The sequence below is a fragment of the Tursiops truncatus genome, chromosome 18 (genome assembly GCF_011762595.2).
Source record: "Tursiops truncatus isolate mTurTru1 chromosome 18, mTurTru1.mat.Y, whole genome shotgun sequence".
Taxonomy (NCBI): domain Eukaryota; kingdom Metazoa; phylum Chordata; class Mammalia; order Artiodactyla; family Delphinidae; genus Tursiops; species Tursiops truncatus.
The window spans coordinates 41,490,179-41,512,375 of NC_047051.1; the positions used below are offsets into that span (position 1 = coordinate 41,490,179).

The 22,197-nt window shown below is 34.0% G+C and overlaps 1 pseudogene; it reads right to left on the bottom strand.

Annotated features, from left to right (window-relative positions):
• Nucleotides 1–17,149: 17,149 nt before the first annotated feature.
• Nucleotides 17,150–19,063, bottom strand: LOC101323985 (nuclear transcription factor Y subunit alpha pseudogene; annotated as a pseudogene).
• Nucleotides 19,064–22,197: the final 3,134 nt, after the last annotated feature.

A 22,197-nucleotide genomic window follows, 5' to 3' on the forward strand; every position in this document is an offset into this window, starting at 1 on the left:
GATAGACTTAATTGATATATTATAGGAGATTCCACCCAAAAGCAGAAGAATACACTTTTTTCTCAAGTGCACATGGAACATTCTCCAAGATAGATCACATCTTGGGTCACCAATCAAGCCTTGGTAAATTTAAGAAATTTGAAATCATATCAAGCACCTTTTCTGACCACACATTATGAGATGAGAAATCAATCACAGGAAAAAAAAAAACTGTGAAAAACACATATACATGGAGGTTAACCAATGTGCTATTAAATAACCAAGAGATCACTGGAGAAGTCAAAGAGGAAATCAAAAAATATCTAGAGACAAATGACAGTGAAACACAGTGACCCAAAAGGTATGGGATGCAGCAAAATCAGTTCTAGGAGGGAACTTTATAGCAATACAATCCTACTTCAAGAAGCAAGACAAATCTCTAATAAACAGTCTAACCTTACACATAAAGGAGCTAGAGAAAGAAGAACAAAAATCCCAAAGTTAGTAGAAGGAAAGAAATCATAATGATCAGAACAGAAATAAGTGAAATAGAAAAAAATAAAACAATAGCAAAGATCAATAAAACTCAAATCTGTTTCTTTGAGAAGGTAAAGAAAATTGATAAACCTTTAGCTAGACTCTTCAAGAAAAACAGGGAGAGGACTCACATCAATAAAATTAGAATTGAAAAAGGGGAAATTATAATGGACACCACAGAAATACAAAGGATCATAATAGACAACTACAAGCAACTATATGCCAATAAAATGACAACCTGGAAGTAATGGACAAATTACTAGAAGCATATTACCTTCCAAGACAGAACCAGGAGGAAATAGAAAATATAAACAGACCAATCAAAAGTAATGAAATTGAAACTTTTATTAAAAATCTTCCAACAAACAAAAGTCCAGGACAACATGTGAATTCTATCAAACATTTAAAGAAGAGCTAACATCCATCCTTCTCAAACTCTTCCCAAGAATTGCAGAGGGAGGAACACTCCCAAACTCATTCTATGAGGCCACCATCACCATGATACTAAAACCAGACAAAGATATCATCAAAAAAGAAAATTACAGGCCTATATAATTGATGAACATAGATGCAAAAATCCTCAACAAAATACTAGCAAACAGAATCCAACACCACATTAAAAGGATCATAGACCATGATCAAGTGGGATTTATCCCAGGAATGCAAAGATTCTTCAATATATGCAAATCAATGTGATACACCATATTAACAAATTAAGGAATAAAAAACATATGATTATCTAAATAGATGCAAAAAAATCTTTTGACAAAATTCAACACGAATTTATGATAAAAAGTCTCCAGAAAATGCACATAGAGGGAGCCTACCTCAACATAATAAAGGCCATATATGACAAACACACAGCAAACATCATATTAAGTGGTGAAAAACTGAAAACATTTCCCCTAAGTTCAGGAACAAGACAAGGATGTCCACTCTTGCCCCTCTTATTCAACATAGTTTTGGAAGGCCTAGCCACAGCAACCAGAGAAGAAAAACAAATAAAATGAATACATATTGGAAAGGAAGATGTAAACTTATCACTGTTTGCAGATGACATGATAATTTACATAGAAAATCCTAAAGTTGCCACCAGAAACCTACTAGAGCTAATCAATTAATTTGGTTAAGTTGCAGCATACAAAATTAATGCACAGAAATCCCTTGCACTCCCATATACTAACAATGAGAGATCAGAAAGAGATATTGAGGAAACAATCACATTCACCAATGCAACAAAAAAAAAGAGAAAATACCTACAAATAATCCTACCTAAGGAGGTAAAACACCTGTACTCACAAAACTATAAAACACTGATGAAAGTAATCAAAAATGACATAAACAGATGGAGAGATACATGGTGTTCTAGGATTGGAAGAATCATTATTGTGAAAATAACTGTACTCCCCAAAGCAATCTACAGATTCAATGAAATCCCTATCAAATTACCAATGGCACTTTTCACAGAATTAGAACAAAACATTTTACAATTTGTATGAAAACACAAAAGACCTGAATAGCCTAAGCAATCTTGAAATAGAAAAAAGGAGCTGGAAGAATCAGGTTCCCTGACTTGAGACTATACTACAAAGCTACAGTCATCAAGACAGTATGATACTGACACAAAAACAGAAATATAAATCAATGGAAAAGGATAGAAAGCCTAGAGATAAACCCACACACCTATGGTCAACTAATCTATGACAAAGGAGGCAAGAATATACAATGGAGAAAAGACAGTTTCTTCAATAAGTGGAGCTGGGAAAACTGGACAGCTACATGTAAAAGAATGAAATGAGAACACTCCCTAACACCATACACAAAAATAAACTCAAAATGGATTAAAGACCTAAATTTCAGACCAGACACTATCAAACTCTTAGAGGAAAATATAAGAAGATCATTCTTTGACATAAATCACAGCAAGATCTTTTTGACACACCTTCTAGAGTAATAGAAAGAAAAACAAAAATAATCAAATGAGATCTAATGAAACTTCAAAGCTTCTGCACTGCAAAGGAAACCATAAACAAGATGTAAAGGCAACCCTCAGAATGGGAGAAAATAACTGCAAATAAATCAGTGGACAAAGGGTTAACCTCCAAAATATGCAAACAGCTCATGAAGCTCAATGTCAAAAAAATAACAACTCAATCAAAAAATGGGCAGAAGACCTAAATAGACATTTCTCCAAAGAAGACATACAGATGGCAAAGAGGCACATGAAAAGATGCTCAACATCACTAATTATTAGAGAAATGAAAATCAAAACTACAATGAGGTATCACCTCACACTGGTCAGAAAGGCCATCATCAAAAAGTCTACAAATAATAAATGTTGGAGAGGTTTGTGGAGAAAAGGGAACCCTCTTATACTGTTGGTGGTAATGTAAATTGATACAGCCACTCTGGAGAACAGTTTGTAGGTTCCTTAAAAAGCAAAAAAATATAGAACTACCATATGACCCAGCAATCCCACTACCGGGCATATATCCAGAGAAAACCATAATTCAAAAAGACACATGCACCCCAATGTTCATTACAGCACTATTTACAGTAGCCAGGTCATTGAAGCAACCTAAATGCCCATTGACAGATGAATGGATAAAGAAGATGTGATACATGTATACAATGGCATATTACTCAGCCATAAAAGGAACGAAATTGGGTCATTTGTAGAGATGTGGATGGACCTAGAGACTGTCATACAGAGTGAAGTAAGTTAAAAAGAGAAAAACAAATATCATATATTAACGCATATATATGGAATCTAGAAAAATGGTACAGATTTTTCTGTCTCAAGGAACAGAACAATCTTCCTGTTTCAAGGAAGAAATAGAGTCACAGACATAGAGAACAAACCTATGGACATAATGAACTGGGAGACTGAACTGACATATATAAATAATATGTATAAAATAGATAACGAATGACAACCTGTTGTATAGCAGGGAGAACTCCACTTCGCTATACAGTAGAAACTAACACAACATCGTAAAACAACTATACTCCAATAAAATAATAAAAGATATTGAAATAAAAAAATATGACTGAAATCATTATACATACATTTTTCCAAGCTCATAGAATATTCAGCCCCAAGATCGAGACCTAAGTTTAATTATGAACTTTGGGTGATTATGATGTGTCAACATTGGTCCATGTTTAGTTAAAAAAAAAAGCACATTTTCAGTGAATGATGTTATTAATGGTTGAGGCAATACATGGGTAGTGGCAGATGTATATGGGAAATTTTTGTAACTTTCTCTTAATTTGCTTTAAAACCAAAACTGCCCTAAAAATAGTCTTCCATAAATGACTGGCAATCTTATAGGCTAAAATCTATTTCAGTGGTTCTATAAAATATTTCCTGTTACATAAACTTTTCAATACTACTGTTTCCATAAATGTTAAGAAAATTTTAGTTAAAATGTTTATCCACATGGATCTCTTTATATCTTTTGATCCTGAAGCAAATCATGACAGAAAAAGAGACAAAAATGTCTAAGAATGATGTGTGCTGAGGAAATATAATTAAAAACAATATCTTCTTCCAACCAAGAAAACCTCTCTGTAAAGGTAGTAAACAAAGAAAATTGCATTGAAAAAAGCATTAAACCACCATGTGATGCACATCACAGGCAAGTCACTAAGAGATTGCAAAATTAGAAAGAAATCTCACCTTTTATAGAGCCAAGAAGACATGTTCTCAAGATAAAAAATAACTAGTCTTCAACTAAGAGGGCTTGACAACATCATTCTTCACACATAGATTCATGTGGTAGAAGGGATTACCCTCTGTGTTAGCTAATTGGCTTGTCCAGAGGAATAATAAATTTTGTATAACTTTAGGGTGGGAGATAGAGAAACTGGGAGGTAGGGGTTCCATCTTCCTTGATGTTTACATTTGAGTGAGATGGTTCCTGACCTTGCAAAAGCCATCACTGGGTCATAAAGATGACAAACGTCTATCTGGTTTTCAAAAAGATTTACATATATTTTAAAGAGAGAAGAAAGTACTTGCAATTGTAAATTTTCTAACCTCTTTCCTTATTTTCAACAGGGAAAATTAATCCTCCTATTTTTAATTTTTATTTGTTCCTACATCAGAAATATAACATTGAATGAGATTACCTAAATGTGAGGGTTTTCCTCTGCTCTGGTTGCAATTCTGTTCAAAAACAAGAATAAATCTCACTAAATTACTGAAAAAAAAGTATTATGTATTCTTTATTTCTACATAAATGAATACTTATAATAAGTATGTTTTGAACATTCCTCAGATTGTATCTTATATATTTACTTACATTTCCCACACATTTCTTTTAGAACATAGAAACTATATTCTAAGATAAAAATAATTTTTCCTACTAAAATAAATGCATAGGGATTGTGACATACAATAGTATAAGTGGGGGGTTAGGTGAAAATGGTTTTCAAAGTAAAAAATTTTTATTGAAAAAAAATTTTTTTTTTTTGCGGTACATGGGCCTCTCATCGTTGTGGCCTCTCCCACTGCGGACGGAGCACAGACTCCGGATGCTCAGGCCCAGCGGCCATGGCCCACGGCCCCAGCCACTCCGCGGCATGTGGGATCCTCCCGGACCGGGGCACGAACCCGCATCCCCCGCATCGGCAGGCGGACTCCCAACCACTGTGCCACCAGGGAAGCCCCCAAAAAAATTTTTACTGAAAAATATTTTATAAGGCAAATCATAAGAAATGACTCTAAGAGCTTTAATCATTCTGTGGTATGTCTGTCAAATATATCTGTGTCCACAGAAGTGTTTTGCTCTGTCAAAGCAAGCTACAATTTCTAGTCAGGGATTTTCATCATGGTCAATATCTTTTCTCTTCATCCTTTAAGTATGAGATATGTTCAAATAAAAAACCATCTAACAAGTTCTTTCTCCTCTATTTCAGTTCCCAGAGCTGCTCAGTATTTGTAATTTGTTATTCATCTAAAGAAATATTAAATAATTAATAGAAAAATTCTAATATGTATGACCCATCACATTAATACAGTTTTTACAGTCTGGGGTACTTGGAACATATGCAGTTCTCTCTACTCTTTTTTTTTTTTTAAACTTAATGCTGTAGAATGCATGAGTAATTTGGGAATGAAGTGCTGCATATTCACCTCATGAGAAGCAATAAAAGAAAGCAAAGGGAAAGATTAACAAAGAATATGTTGTACTTTTACAGTTACAGAATGATTCTCTCTGACAAAAGACATTCACAGAGATTTTCACTACTTGAATGATTTGTGTGAATGAACTCATAATCACCTTTAGGCCTCGAAGTAGAGTTGTAATGAGCCCTTAAGGGTAACTGAGCAGTCCATTCTGACTACCAAGCAAGGAAGAAGTTCTGTGTTTGAATGAACAGTAACTATGATAGTTACTAACATTTAAAAAATATAATAGAGGAAAAATAAATTTTAAAAGTTATTAAATGATTTAATAGTACCAACTTTAAAAATCTACTATAATAAAAATTAAATTCTTTTAAAATGAGTTCAGTTAATTATCACCATTAGAGCCCACAGTGACTCATTAAACTCTTATTATTCTCCCTCTCTTTTCTTCCTTTTAGAGGGTGAATCACTTTTTAGGACAAAATCTATTTTTCTATAAGTGTATTAGAGGGATGCAAGGGGACAGTTCTCTTCTCTAGTTTACTTCCAAACTTGTGGTTTTAGTTGCCTGTGACTTGGTTTGTAGTGGTTTTCACATTACTAATGGTTATAATGGTACCGCAATCCAAGTCCCAGATTCTCCACACACTGAAGCCCATATAAGTTTACCTCAAGGTGTACTTCAGAAATAATAACTCACATTTTTTCTGGGCTCTTAACCTGATTTTCTACTTTTCTATGTTTGTTACTTTCAATATCAATGGTTTTCCTAATCCACACCTTTATCAATATTCATTTGAATGATAACAATCCCCTTAACTATTTACATATCATGTGAGTAGTGTTAAATTTATTTAACAAGGCCATTAGACTAAGGTGGCTCTAATGCAGTGGCAGTCTACATAAGCAAACCAAAGTCTAAGCCAGTAAATGCCTTAAGGTTACCAAATCAAAACCTAAGGACAACCAATCACAAACAGCCAATTAGATTTTAAGGTATAGCCACTCAGTAATTTCCTTGCTTTTCTTCTGCCTATTCTCTATAGAAGTCTCTTCCTGAGTTACTGTTTGGGGAGTGTTTCTAACCACTTCTTGTTTTGTGCTGCCCTATTCAAATAAATTTTTGCTCAAATAAACTCTTAAATTTTTAAATGTGCCTCAGTTTATTTTTAACAGTACATATGAAGACTGACAAATAGAGCTGTTCAATATAACATGTGGTAGGTTCTAATGTTAATAAAAATCATTTGAAAAAATATAGAAAGAAATTAGAGAGGGAGATTGATTTTAATTTTAATAGATGTTATATAATTTATTTTAGGTAGTATTATCTTTTAAGCAGAAGTTTTTTTTCCCCAAATTTATAATAGCTTATCTCATACCTCATTTACAATAACAGCTATGCAAACTGAATTGCACTGGTGTCAACTCTGCTCATAAATTGCAATAAGCTTTTTCTCTTTCAAGTTCTTCTCCACTAACTTATGAATGTAACTGTTGTTCTGGGTACAATATAAGTTTTTCATTTTTCCTTTATTTTGGTTCTTATTTATGTAGAGTTTGCTTGATCCCAGAATGTGTGACAGTCTTCAGCCATTCTGTATTAAATATGACTTCTTCCCATTCTCCATTTTGTCAGTAATCCTATGTGCAACTTCAGTTCCACACTTTGAAAAGGTAAGAGTTTTTTTTCCGTCTTTTGCTTAATGTTGTCTATCTCTTCTGCTAGAATGAAGAATCTTTGCAGTCAACAGAAATTTCTGTGTTGTTATTGTATTATTATTATCCTACTGCCCATAAGAATACCTGGGGTACCATAGAAACACAGTAAATATTTGTCAAGTCAATTAACTTGTACCTGCAGTTTCTACAGATATTTTGGTGTGAGGGGAAGGAGAGATTTTATTTTATACATATTTATTATAACTTAATGCTCATATTATCGAGGAATTTGGGTTTTTTTCAAGAAAATAATCTAAAGAACATTAGCAACAGTGTTGTGCCAGATAGCATGCCTACTTTTGACCAACTTGTCCATTGATGTGAGCCCACCTCAAGTGCCTTGCCATGTCATTCCTCAAAGAGAATTTCCACTTTATGAAGTTCTTTAAACATTATGCAAATTGAGAGCATGTCTTGTTATCCCTTGTAATGTATATCTATTCTATTTTACTCTCCATCAGATGTTTATTCACTTCCTTGGTCTGGTAAGAACCCTATAGTATCTCCTTAGAGAGACATTTCTTCCCCCTTTCTGAATTCATGTAATTTATGCCGGTAGGAATCTACCAGCAGGACACAGGAGCAAGCAGAAATCTTAGTCAAGGTATCCTATTGCTCCTGCCACATTGAATGATTCAGAGATTGCTTTTGACTCAAGCCTGTCTAGGGAGACCCAAACCAATGACTCTTATTAGAATAACACATTAGGAAACCAATAGCTTATCTTAAGACACAGAGACACAAGGGGGCTTTACATATTTGAAAGGATGTAAGCTTCAAAATGAATTTTTCCAATAAAAAGAAAGAGACTAACAATAAGATCCACACAGACTAAGACAAAACCAAGACAAACTATGCCCTGATGATAAAATTTGAGTGCATGGACCAGCTCACCTCAAGTCAGAGTTGTCCTTCTATTACATGAGTCAGTTTGAGATGAGTTTTTGTCACTTCCAACTGAAAGTGCAAGTATGTAATATACTATTCTAAATCTGCTTAAATCCTTGATATAAATACACTGAATTATGACTCAGGGATTAAATGCTTTATACTCCATCTCTATGATTATTTCAATTCTTTTTATAAAAGGTATTCAAAACAATTCCAAATATTGCTTCATCTGTTTGTTTTTTTTCTCTCTGTTTTTTTAATATTGGTTGAAGGGCAGCATGATATGACATTATATTTTTGTGTAGCTGTGTTAGGAGTTTCACAGTGATATCAATTTAAAATTATATTAGGTATATTGAAATTTGTTTATTAAATATATCCATAAAATTGTGATAAGTTGAGATTCATGTCATATACAAATGGCCTATACAGGAAATATTTAATCCATTCATTAATTCAACACATATTCAACACAAAAAAACAACACATTAACATCAATACAACAAAACCTCTTTTTTTACTTTTACTTTTTTTATAGAGAAGTTTCTTAATAGTTATCTATTTTATGCATATTAGTGTATATAGATCAACCTCAATCTCCCAATTCATCCCACCACCCACTCCCCTGCTTTCCTCCCTTGGTGTCCATATGTTTGTTCTCTACATCTGTGTCTCTATTTTGGCCTTGCAAACTGGCTCATCTGTACCATTTTTCTAGATTCCACATATATGTGTTAATATATGATATTTGTTTATCTCTTTCTGACTTACTTCACTCTGTATGACAGTCTCTAGATACATCCACATCTCTACAAATGACCCAATTTCGTTCCTTTTATGGCTGAGTAATATTCCATTCTATATATGTACCTCATCTTCTTCATCCATTTGTCTGTCAATAGGTATTTAGGTTGCTTCCATGACCTGGCTATTGTAAATAGTGCTGCAATGAACATTGGGGTGCATGTGTCTTTTTGAATTATGGTTTTCTCTGGATAGATGTCCCCTAGTGGGATTGCTGGGTCATATGGTAATTCTATTTTTGTTTTTTAAGGAACCTCTATACTGTTCTCCATAGTGGCTGTATCAATTTACATTCCCACCAACAATGCAAGTGGGTTGCCTTTTCTCCACACCCTTTCCAGCATTTGTTGTTTGTAGATTTTCTGATGATGCCCATTCTTACTGGTGTAAGGTAACACCTCACTGTAGTTTTGATTTGCATTTCTCTAACGATTAGTGATGTTGAGCATCTTTTCATGTGTTTGTTGGCCATCTGTATGTCTTCTTTGGAGAAATGTCTATTTAGGTTTTCTGCCCATTTTTGGATTGGGTTTTTTTGTTTTTTTTTTTAATATTGAGCCGCATGAGCTGTTTATGTATTTTGGAGATTAATCCTTTGTCCGTTGATTTGTTTGCCAATATTTTCTCCCATTCTGAGGGTGGTCTTTTCTTCTTTTTGTGTTTTTCCCTTTCTGTGTAAAAGCTTTTAAGTTTAATTAAGTCCCATTTGTTTCTTTTTCTTTTTATTTTCATTAATCTAGGAGGTGGGTCAAAAACGATCTTGCTGTGGTTTATGTCAAAGATTGTTTTTCCTATGTTCTCCTCTAAGAGTTTTATAGTGTCTAGACTTACATTCAGGTCTTTAATCCATTTTTAGTTTATTTTTGTGTATGGTATTAGGGAGTGCTCTAATTTCATTCTTTACATGTAGCTGTCCAGTTTTCCCAGCACCACTTATTGAAGAGACTGTCTTTTCTCCATTGTATATCCTTGCCTCCTTTGTCATAGGTTAGTTGACCTGTGGGTTTATCTCTGGGCTTTCTATCCTGTTCCATTGATGTATATTTCTGTTTTTGTGCCAGTACCATATTTTCTTGATTATTGTACCTTTCTAGTGCAGTCTGAAATCAGGGCGTCTGATTCCTCCAGCTCTGTTTTTTCCCTCAAGGTTGTTTTGGGTATTCCAGGTCTTTTGTGTCCCCATACAAATTTTAAGATTTTTTGTTCTAGTTTTATAAGAAATGCCATTGGTGATTTGATAGGGGTTGCATTGAATCAGTAGATTGGTTTGGGTAGTTTAGGCATTTTCACAATATTGATTCTTCCAATTCAAGAACATGGTATATATCTCCATCTGTTTGTGTCATCCTTGATTCCTTTCATCAGTGTCTTATAGTTTTCTGAGTACAGGTCTTTTACCTTCTTAGATAGATTTATTCATAGGTATTTTATTCTCTTTGTTGCAAAGGTGAATGAGATTGTTTCCTTAATTTCTCTTTCTGAATTTTTGTTGTTAGTGTATAGGAATGCAAAAGATTTCTGTACATTAATTTTGTATCCTGCAACTTTACCAAATTAATTGATTAGCTCTAGTAGTTTTCTGGTGGCATCCTTAGGATTATCTTTGTATAGTGTCACATCATCTGCAAAAAGTGACAATTTTACTTCTTTTTTAATTTGCGTTCCTTTTATTTCTTTTTCTTCTCTGGTTACTGTGGCTAGGACTTCCAAAATTATGTTGAGTAAGAGTGGAGAGAGTGGACATCCTTGTCTTCTTTCTGATCTTACAGGAAATGTTTTCAGTTTTTCACCATTGAGAATGATGTTTGCTGTGGGTTTGTCATATATGGCCTTTATTATGTTGAGGTAGTTTACCTCTATGCCCACATTCTGGAGAGTAAAAACTCATAAATGGCTGTTGAGTTTTGTCAAAAGCTTTTTCTGTATCTATTGAGGTGATTATATGGTTTTTATTCTTCAATTTGTTAATATGGTGTATCACATTGATTGATTTGCATGTATTGAAGAATCCTTGCATCCCTGTGATAAATTCCACTTGGTTGTGGTGTACAATACTTTTAATGTGTTGTTGGATTCTGTTTGCTGGTATTTTTTTTTTGAGGATTTTGGCATCTATATTCATCAGTGATATTGTTCTGTAATTTTCTTTATTTTTAGTATCCTTGTCTGGTTTTGGTGTCAGGGTGATGGTGGCCTCATAATATGGGTTTAGGAGTGATCCTCCCTCTGTAATATTTTGGAAGAGTTTGAGAAGGATAGGTGTTAGCTCTTTTCTAAATGTTTCATAGAATTCACCTGTGAAGCCATCTGGTCCTGGACTTTTGTTTGTTGAAGATCTTTTTTTCTGCCTTACTGTCTCAGTTTATTCATTCTGTTCTTCAACTAAACTTCTGTTTTTCTGTTCTTCAACTAAATTCTCACTTCTGCTTTAACCTCTTAAAGAAAATTGTATTTTTAAATAAATCAAATGTATACTTTTCTAACTTAATTTTTGATCTCTCTATAGCATTTTACACTAATAAAGACTTTATTTTCAGTGATTTTTTTTGTGTGTTTGTTAATCACATATTTTTAAATTTGAAAATATTTTTTTCAATGTTTAATTTTTTTTCTGTATATTGCTTTAAGACTCTTCACAGGGTACTGTAATTAAGTGGGAGTGAAGGGGCTAATCATATGACTTTCATGTATTCCAGAGCAAAGGCCATGTTGAAGAATTTATCCTGTTAGTGATTGGGATTTACTAAAAGGTTTTTAATTGCATAGTATTTTTATCAATTCTGTGCTTTAGAAGTGCTAATTTGATATAACTGAAACTGATTCAATCCAACTTTCAGAAGATAAAATGATGATGATTAGTTGGGAAGAAATTGAAATATTCCAAAATGAGGTGACAAAGTTCTTAAACAATTTAATAATTATTAAGTAATGAGCTGTTAGGCACTTAAAATGATGGGTAAAAAGTTTTAAAAGGACTTTTAAAAGGCTTTTATTTTTTGAGCTGAACATTTCAATGAAGTTGTTCTTAACTGGCTGTGATTTTGCCCCCACAGCCTGGTGACATTGACAATGTCACAATGATTGCCACAGTTGATTGTCATAACTGGGGGAGATGTTACTAACATCTAATTCATAGAAGTCAGATATTCTGACTTTTTGTTTTGGCTAAATTTGAGATTACTAATGGATATCTAAGTAAATAAGTTTGATATTGTTTGCATAAATAGTTCTTAGAACTCAAAAGAGAGTTCATATTTGGAGACATAGATATGGAAACTGATAACATATAGATGATATTTGAAGATTTCAATGAGATTAATCAGTAATAAAATGTGAGCAAACACCAACCAGTTTATCACTGAATACAAGGGTGTTAAAATGTGTTAGAAGGCTGCCAAGATATTGATCATTTCAGCCCTCATGATGGATAAGTTGGGTATAAAGCAGTTATTAGTCCCTGATCCTGTCATCTTCAGGGTTAAGCAATTTTCTTTTAACTAAATGGGCCAAAACAAATATTTTTATTCTCTATATTTTCCACAACGTGGAAAATATTAGTAAACACTAATAGCTTAGAAGAATGAAAGGTGAGAGGGTTAAGGAAGACTAGAATTTAAGGGATCTATCAGAATGGAGGAAAGTGAGAGGAAATTATGAGAAGAGATCAGTTGTGGAAGCAAATAATTAATAGTAAAAAAAAAAAGAACATATAAAGATGCTTAAGAGATGTCAATTAAGATAAGAATTTATACATAGTAACTGATTTTAACAAGAATAGAGGTGTGACTGACCCTGAAGTGTGAAGTCCTAATACTGCTTATTGTTGAATGAAATGCCTTATAAATCTTTGTAGGGGGAAATTCTTTCTCTCCACTGTACTGGAAAGAGATAAGTTAGAATGAAGTTATCCTTTTTTTTTGTATTTCCTCTTTGTGGTTATTTACTGGGAGAATAAGTTATTTACTGCACTGGTAAGATTTATGTGACTTCTGGGGTTCATTGAACCACATCCAAAATTCCCAACATTTGACATTGGTCTTAAAAGTCGGAAATAGAGCACATTTTCCTCTCTCTTTATCTACTAGTTCACAAATGAGGCAACAATAATTTGTTATTATTATTGGGTACTGTTTTATTTATTTATTTGTTTGTTTGTTTGTTTATTTATTTATTTATTTATTTTACAGGTGATTTCTAGACTTTAATCATTTTCATAAGTGAAACTTTACTCCCATTGAATAGCAACTCTTCATTCCCCTGCCTTCAGTATTCTATTCTCTGCTTTTATGTGTATAACTATATTCTAAACCACATGAGTGAGTGGAATCATGCAGTAATTGTCCTCCTGTTACTAGCTTATTTCACTAAACATAATTTCCTCGTGTTTATCCATTTTACCACATATTGCAAGAGTTCATTTTTTTTCAAGCTAAATAATATTCCATTGCCTGTATAAACCACATATTCTTTATTCATTCATCTGTCTATAGACATTTAAATTATTTCCATATCTTGGCTATTGTAAATAATGTTGTAATAAACATGAGAGTATAGATAATTCTTATCTATAAGAATCAGTTCAGATGCTGATTTTATTTCCTTTGGATAAATATATTCCAAACTGGAAATACTAGATAAGGTAGTTATATTTTTAATATTTGAGGAACTCCCATGTTGTTTTCCATAGTGGCTAAACCAGTTTACATTCCCACCAAAAGTGTACAAGCTTCCCTTTCCTCTAGAACCTTGCCAATACTTGTTATCTCTTATCTTTTTAATACTAGCCATCCTAGCATGGGTAAGGTGGTACTTTTTTTTTTTTTTTCATTTCCCTGATTACTAGTAATGTTGAGAATCTTTTCATGTACCTATTGGCCAATGTATGTCTTCTGTGGAGAAAGCCTATTCAAGTTATTTGCCCATTTTTAATAGTTTTTTTCCCTATAAGTTGTAAGAATTCTATTTATATTTTGGATATTAACCTCTTCTCAGATATATGGCTTGCTAATATTTTTTTTTTTCCCATTCAATGGCACTTTTTTTTTTTTTTGGCTGCATTGGGTCTTCATTGCTGTGCATAGGCTTTCTCTAGTTTTGGTGAGCGGGGCCTACTCTTCATCGTGGTGCATGGGTTTCTCACTGCGGTGGCTTCTCTTGTTGCAGAGCACAGGCTCTAAGCTCATGGGCTTCAGTAGTTGCAGCACTCAGGCTCATTAGTTGTGGCACATGGAAACTAGAGCACATGGGCTTCAGTAGTTTTCATGTGTGGGCTCAGTAATTGCAGTATGTAGGCTCTAGGGCATGTGGGCTTCAGTGATTGTGGAGTGCAGGCTTGGTAGTTGTGGCTCGTGGGCTCTAGAGTGCAGGCTCAGTAGTTGTGATGCATAGGCTTAGTTGCTCCACAACATGTGGGATCTTCACAGACCAGGGATCAAACCCATGTCTCCTGCATTGGCAGGCTGATTCTTAACCACCACACCACCAGGGAAGTCCTGGCAATTTTTACAGAATTAGAAAATACAGTTTTAATAATATAAAACTAAAACAGACTCTGAATGGCCAAAACAATTTTTTGAAAACAGAATAAAACTGAAGACATCACACTTACTAATTTCAAAATATATTACAAAGCTACAGTCATTAAAACAGTATGGTACTGTCATAAAGACAGACATAAATCAATAGAACAGAATAGAGAGCTCAGAAATAAATTCACACATTATGGTCAATTTTGATAAAGGTGCCAAGAATACACAATGAGAAAAAGATAGTCTCTTCCACAAATGTTGTTGAGAAAACTGAATACTCAAATGCAAAAGAATAAATTTGCATACATATTTTATACCATACACAAAAATACACAAGTATACAAAATGGATTAAAGACTTAAATGTAAAACCTGAAACTGTAAAACTCCAGAATAAAACATAGGGAAAACCTTCCTAACTTAGGTCTTCACAATGATTTCTTGTAGATGACACCAAAAGCATATGGAACCAAAGCAAAAATAGACCAGTGGACTACATCAAAATTTTGTTTTGATGTATTTATAACATTGTTTAGAAATTCACGCTTTAACTCAGGCTTAAAGACTCATCCTTTATGACAAAATTCCATAGCTCCATGAATGTGCATAGGTAAATATATTTAGGAACACTTTCATAGCATTGCCTAAACCATAAGTAGATCTTAAGAGATAGGGAAAGGCAAGTGACAGGATGGTCACTTATTTTGGATTAAGACTGTCCAGGAAAGGCCTTGATGAAGAAAATAGGAAGGAAGTGAATGAAATTCTCAGGTGGAGGGGAGATTTATTTAATATCAACTGGAATGATGTTCCATTGCAAATATCTACAGTGAGATTGTCCTCAGTGTATCCTTATCTTGGGTTAACATGGACAGAAGTAAGAGAGAATGATCCAATAGTGTGGGAGAGAGAATTGGATCAAAAAATAAGAACTCTTAATGAGATTCTAAAACATGAATATTAAGAATTAGGAAGACAGAGAAAAAAGAAAAAGTGTACATTCTTAGTATATTGAAAGTTATGATTTCAGAAATACAAATAGAGAACTGCCATCACAAGTAGCCACAATATTACAAATATATATTATTCATATGTCAAAAACACTAATAATATAAAAATCATATCAAATATCTCTATTTGCTATCAAAACATTTCTGTATTAATAAATGTGTCATTCAGAGATATCAGCTCGGTGTTTTGTGACTGCCTGGAGGGGTGGGGTAGGGAGGGTGGGAGGGAGGGAGATGCAAGAGGGAAAAGATATGGGAACATATGTATATGTATAACTGATTCACTTTGTTATAGAACAGAAACTAACACACCATTGTAAAGCAATTATACCCCAATAAAGATGTTAAAAATAAATAAATAAATGTGTCATTTATTTCCCATGTATATGAACACATCAGCTTCATATGTTTTATTCCATAAAAAAAGGAATTAAAACTTAATTCAGTATTCCTCAAAGTGTATTTCACAGAAAAGTAGGTTTTATTAGATGCTTGAAACAAATAAATAAAAAATGTCCGTACAGTTAGTCAGAATGAACTAGCCAACAAGAGAGATGGATGTTGTCTAACCAAATTCCCGTGGGAAAGCTCTGGCTTCTCTGATTGCAGTTTAGATTAAATTTGCTCTCATCTTCTGAGTTGGACAGTCAGTTTCACCAGTTAACATCAGTGTTTCTATGTTACTACTGGGCTGACATATGTCACTTGATTCATCCTAATCTATGAAGTGTCAATGTTATCCACTGTCTGCAAAAGGCCTGGAGTAAAGGGTTGAAACAAAGGCTTGCAATTTCAATTTGCAGGATGTTGCTGAAACTATAATACTGAGCCTCTTATTAAAAACTAAGCGGGAGGTGGATAGACCTAGAGTCTGTCATACAGAGTGAAGTAAGTCAGAAAGAGAAAGACAAATACTGTATGCTAACACATATATATGGAATTTAAAAAAAAAAATGTCATGAAGAACCTAGGGGTAAGACAGGAATAAAGACACAGACCTACTGGAGAACGGACTTGGGGATATGGGGAGGGGTAAGGGTAAGCTGTGACAAAGCGAGAGAGAGGCATGGACATATATACACTACCAAATGTAAGGTAGATAGCTAGTGGGAAGCAGCCGCATAGCACAGGGAGATCCGCTTGGTGTTTGTGACCGCCTGGAGGGGTGGGATAGGAAGGGTGGGAGGGAGGGAGACGTAAGAGGGAAGAGATATGGGAACATATGCATATGTATAACTGAATCACTTTGTTATAAAGCAGAAACTAACACCCCATTGTAAAGCAATTATACTCCAATAAAGACATAAAAAAGAAAAAACAACTAAGTGAGATTTGCCCTGTACAAAAGGACAGAATACATTCATTTGTGATTATCTAAATTCTGAAGGGAATTTTATCCCTTCCAAAGAGTTGATTAATTTCCAGGAACAGTGAGAAACAGTGGCAAGGAATATGATCTTGATCATCTCCATCACATGGCCTGGCAGAAAAATCCTCAGATGACCTGTGCTGTGTAATTGCTTCCTTCCTTCTTTCTTTCTTTCATTTATTTGGTGTGTCTCCTGCATATGAAAGACTATCATTTTCTTTTGCAGAGAAAAATTCCCTACTTTCATCGCATTTCTCTGCTACGGCATGACTTACACAGGTATTTCCTTCTTTCCTTTGGAATTTCCTTTCTGCCTCTAGTTTATCCCAAACTTGCCTCCTCTTACAAAGATGATGATACTGTTTGGCATTCACATAGAGGCTCTTCTTCAAATATCTCTGTCCCAGTAAAGGGATACCTTAGATAGCACGCACAGAGCCAGCTCCAAACACCACCATGACCGTCCCTCCTGAATTGATCACATAACCTGCCACTGGTAGAATTATGATAGACCTTTGTTGGTTGTGTTGGTTTTGGCTCCTGTCTGAACAGTCTGTGCCCCTATCAAACTTGCTGCTGGATCATGCCTTTCCAGTGAGTGATGCCATCTTCCTTAAATGGCTGATAGAAGATGGTCTGTCCTTCAACAGTCTGTGCTACTTGCTGCCCCTAGAGAGTGATCTGCTGCTGTGTTTGTGTCTGACTGGTAGTGACAGCTGTCTGTGGCTGCTGGATGATGATATGATGCATCTGACCCTTGCAAAGTCTGTCCTTTCTTTTACTCCCAGATCTGGATCTATCTCAATGGAACCAACTGTATCTGCTACAAATATTCTGTGTCCCAGATACAGGTACTAACATGATGGTTTCATCATGTCCACAAGGGATAGTTTGGATAATGATAGGTTGGACAGAGATTAACACTAACTTGTACCACTAATGTATGCCCCTGGACCTGCTGTTGAATCCATCTTGCAATCTGCTCTTTTGAAATATTGCTCTTTGGTGCATTCTGCTCTATGGTCCAATGAAGTTAAAATCCTATTCAAAGACAGCTTTGCTCTGGAGATCCTAGAAGATTATGAAGTATATTTCAGAGTGCAGGGGAGTTGGTAATAGTCAAGATTGCTCTGGGTCTGGTGCCTGAAAATCTGGACCTAAGTGTGAGAGAGAAAGAGGTGCATCTCTATCTGGCATTAGCACTCTGCAAGGGTCAAGAACTCCAATGTGCCTGCTCCAGTGGTCACATCCATGCATGGGACTGGCGTCTGCAGGCCTTGGACTAGAGTGCCTGGAGGCACTCACAGGCTCTGGGCCAAGGCCACCAGCTCTTTTGCTCATGTAGGTAGGCTAAGCTCAATTCTAACAATCTATTTTTTTATTTAATATATATTCATAAACATATGCATATGTACACTGGACTACATTACTTTCTGAAAACCATTCTAGGATATTTAGGCAAGTATTATTCATAAAACCATCTATAAGGCATTAGAAAAAGTGAAAACAGCAAAGAAAATTCCTATGACAATGCAAACTAAGAGATAAAAGAGACATAGAAAGACAGTTCTAGGGATATTAGCAGAATAACAACCCTGTCTAAAAATCAGAGACTAGAGCACATAGTGATATTTGAACATGATCTTTAATATAGAAATACTTTGACAAGAAAAGTGGGAAATTTTTGGAAAACAGGATAAACTTCTTTCAAAAAGTGGGGAACAATCCAATTTGACATTAATATGAGACACACAAAGGAGCAGTGGTCTTATATTAATAAGACAATATTAATAATAAATATTATAAATAATAAATATATAAAAATAAATATTATAAATATAATAATAAATATTATAAGACAATAAAGGAGTTGCAATCTTCTATATTTTGTTACTGTGTTCTCTCAACTTTTTTTTTTTTCTTTCTACAGATATGCTATATTTGTCTAGTATGGACTTCTTGTTGCAACCCTGTAAGTCAGCATTTCCAAGGGTTCTGGCTTTAAACTTCTTACTTTGTACACTCATCCTTAGAGCTGACATCACAGCCATGGCTTCCTGAAAAACTTTAATGCTGATGACTCCCATCTTAAATCAATCTCCTAAACTGCAGACTATTTCACCAAATGCCTCCTAGTTATCTCCCAATGAATGCCCTATAATGATTCTAAAACCATTATGTCCATCATTTCCTCACATATCTATGTTACATTGAGTTCTCTAACTTAATATATAGCAATGAAATGCTTGAAAAAAACAATAGAGGAATCCCTAGGCAACAGTAATAATCACATGATGTCACATCTGTAGACAATTTAGAATATCCTTCAGAAATTTTCCACACAGAGGAAATAAAAGAAAGTGATAGCGATCCACCTTAAAGATAGTTTTACTGGAATAGAATTTCTCTGAAATGTGCCTCTGTGGAGAAGTAGGAAGAAAGAGCAAAAGAGATTTTCAACTGAAAGGGAGGCATGCAGGACTAGCTACATAATTTACAGCGCCCAGTGAAAAATAAGAAGTGGGACTCCTGTTAAAAAATTATTAAGAATTTCAAGTCAGTAGCAGTAGAACATTAAACCAAGTGTGAGACCCTACCATGTGCAAGCCCTGAACAACTGCATAGCCCACACACCTTGAAGCCATCCTTACGTGCAAGGATCCTTATGTGCTAAACCATCCTTTTGTGCTAAGCCATCCTTAGCCTGCCGAAATTGGCAAGTTAGAAAATACTTGGGGTTCACATAAAAGAGCAATAGGTATTCATAACGAAATTTTAAAGACAATTGAAAGAGAGACAAGATCTCTAAATGAGGACAAATTGTGACATAGACATTTTCAGTATCCTATTAATCTTCCGTTCAGCTCTACCTGTAATTAAATCAGTGATGATATGAAATATTAAGGAACTATGCTTTTACTTTATTAGCTCATAACCATTCTACATTCATAACTTTTCTTAGAAGTATGATTGACATTTATTAACATATTTTGTAATAAAGAAGTTCTCACTGTGTCCATCATTACTTACCTTAATCTGCATGTGCTTATTTTAAAGAAAATATTCATATGGCTTCTATGAAGATTTGTTTTCACTTCTGACATTTTATCTGCAACTTCCTACATGATAACTTCAGAAATAAAGCTTATATTGCTTATAAGCTTATCTCTATATTGATATTGTAGGCTATTATTTAATTCCTTCCATTATGTCTTAGTGGTACAAACTCTGCTATTATTGATCATGCTATATTTCAAGACCTATTGAAAAAAATCTTTTGTTGTTTAATTCACTTTCAATGTAGCACATCTTCATATCGTCAACTCTGCCTTTTCATTCAATGGATTTTACCCTCTTTAGATTTATTACATTGTTTATTCTTTTCAGCTTATGAACTATTTTCTCAGATTCAAGAAAATTAGGCACCCGTGAAAAATATAGGAGGATACATAAAAGCATTCTATATTCTATTCTGGAATATATTTGTGCATCATTGTTGACATATGCCCCCTGCTGGTCCAGTTTTGATCCCTCCTCATTGGAACCTGTCAATCATTCTAAATTGTATGTGGGTTTTATAATGTGAGGATATTTCCCAGAGGCTAAAATAACTGAAATTCTTGGGTAAATTGAAAAACAAACAAATACGTGAATTAATAGATTCAACAAAAGACATGACAGAATATGCAATTCTGTGTATATTTGTTATTTGGATTTTCAATGCTGTGCCATAGAGAAAAGATGGAAAAAATCTATTGCTAAAATTGTTATAGTAAAAGGTTTTTAAGCTCATCTTGCTTTTAGAAAATAAATGAGGTAAGTTAAATATCCTGAGTCGTATCAGGGAGAAAAAGCTATCTAATATCCTGTGTTTGGTATAAGTTTTTTTATGTTTTTAATAAATGGTGCATATAAATCTTTTGATATATAATTTTAGTGGTGTATATAGAAAATGAGGTTTTCTGTAATTCTAACCTCTTTTGCATTGTCATGTGCTACTTTTGCTTCCAATGTTGTTATATTGTATATCTAGTATCTCTTTTCTTGTTCATTTCATACTTATGAATTGGGAAATGCTTATTAGAAAACATTTTTATAAAGTTCAAAAAAAACACAAATTATAAAATGTCCATATATAATTTTCATTTTTTGCAAATTAATGTTTGTTAAATGTCTGTTGTTCATTATCATATTGTAAATTCCATAATGGTGGTAAAATATTTAGTTCTAGATTAGGTGCACAGTTCCATGGTCATAGTTTCCAATATTTTATCAATTCGCCACATGAGTTCCAAATTCATATTTATTCTGTGAGAATTTTGTAGTAACTATACAAGCACAATCCAAATTATAAAATATAGGAGTATTTGGATGAGTTTGTTTTTATTTTTGCTTGTGTTTATTTACTTTGTGAGAGTGCAATAACCTCCAAAGTTTTATTTATTTAATAGTCTGTGAATCAAAACTCATTGAAAAATGACCAATATCAGGCATGTGATGTGTCAGTCATATTTCCTGAATAATAAAATTTTTACCATAGGAGCTACTGTCCTGGGTTCTAGTTTCTCCTCCTCACATACATTTGAACATGTCTGTGTTTATGCTGTTGTTTGAGAACATATATGTTAGGTATGATACAGGCATCTCAGTGAAAAACAGCCTTAACTGGCAATCAGTTCAAGAATACAATCTCAGAGGATAATTCATTGAAAATTGGGGAGATTCTCACATTTCTGTTGCTTTTCTATAATCTTTCACATGAGGATCACATCTTAACTACCAAAATAAATCCAAAAGAAACAGATAAGGAGAGTCAAGAACAGAATGGTGATCTTACCCAGGGATAAAGGTACATGCTTAGTATAAGGGGAAGATTAACAGTAAGAAAAAGTCCCAACTGTAATGTTTACAATGCAGTTATAACTACATCATAAGCATTATCAACTTTAAATAAATTCATATGTAAGTAGGGAATGGTAGCTTGGAGGAATACATTTCATAGGTGTAATATAAAACTATATTTACTTGAGATTACATTAATTAAAAACAAGAGCAATGAGCTCATGAAAAATCTTCCAAGCTGAAGCAGGATATGTTACAAGTAAATTTACCATTTAATTGTATCTTGAGGTCCAAATTACTTCATACTTATGGAGATGGCTATTGAACTCAAGAGAATAAGGCTACAAGATATGCATCAAATGGGACTGGTTTGTGGGTC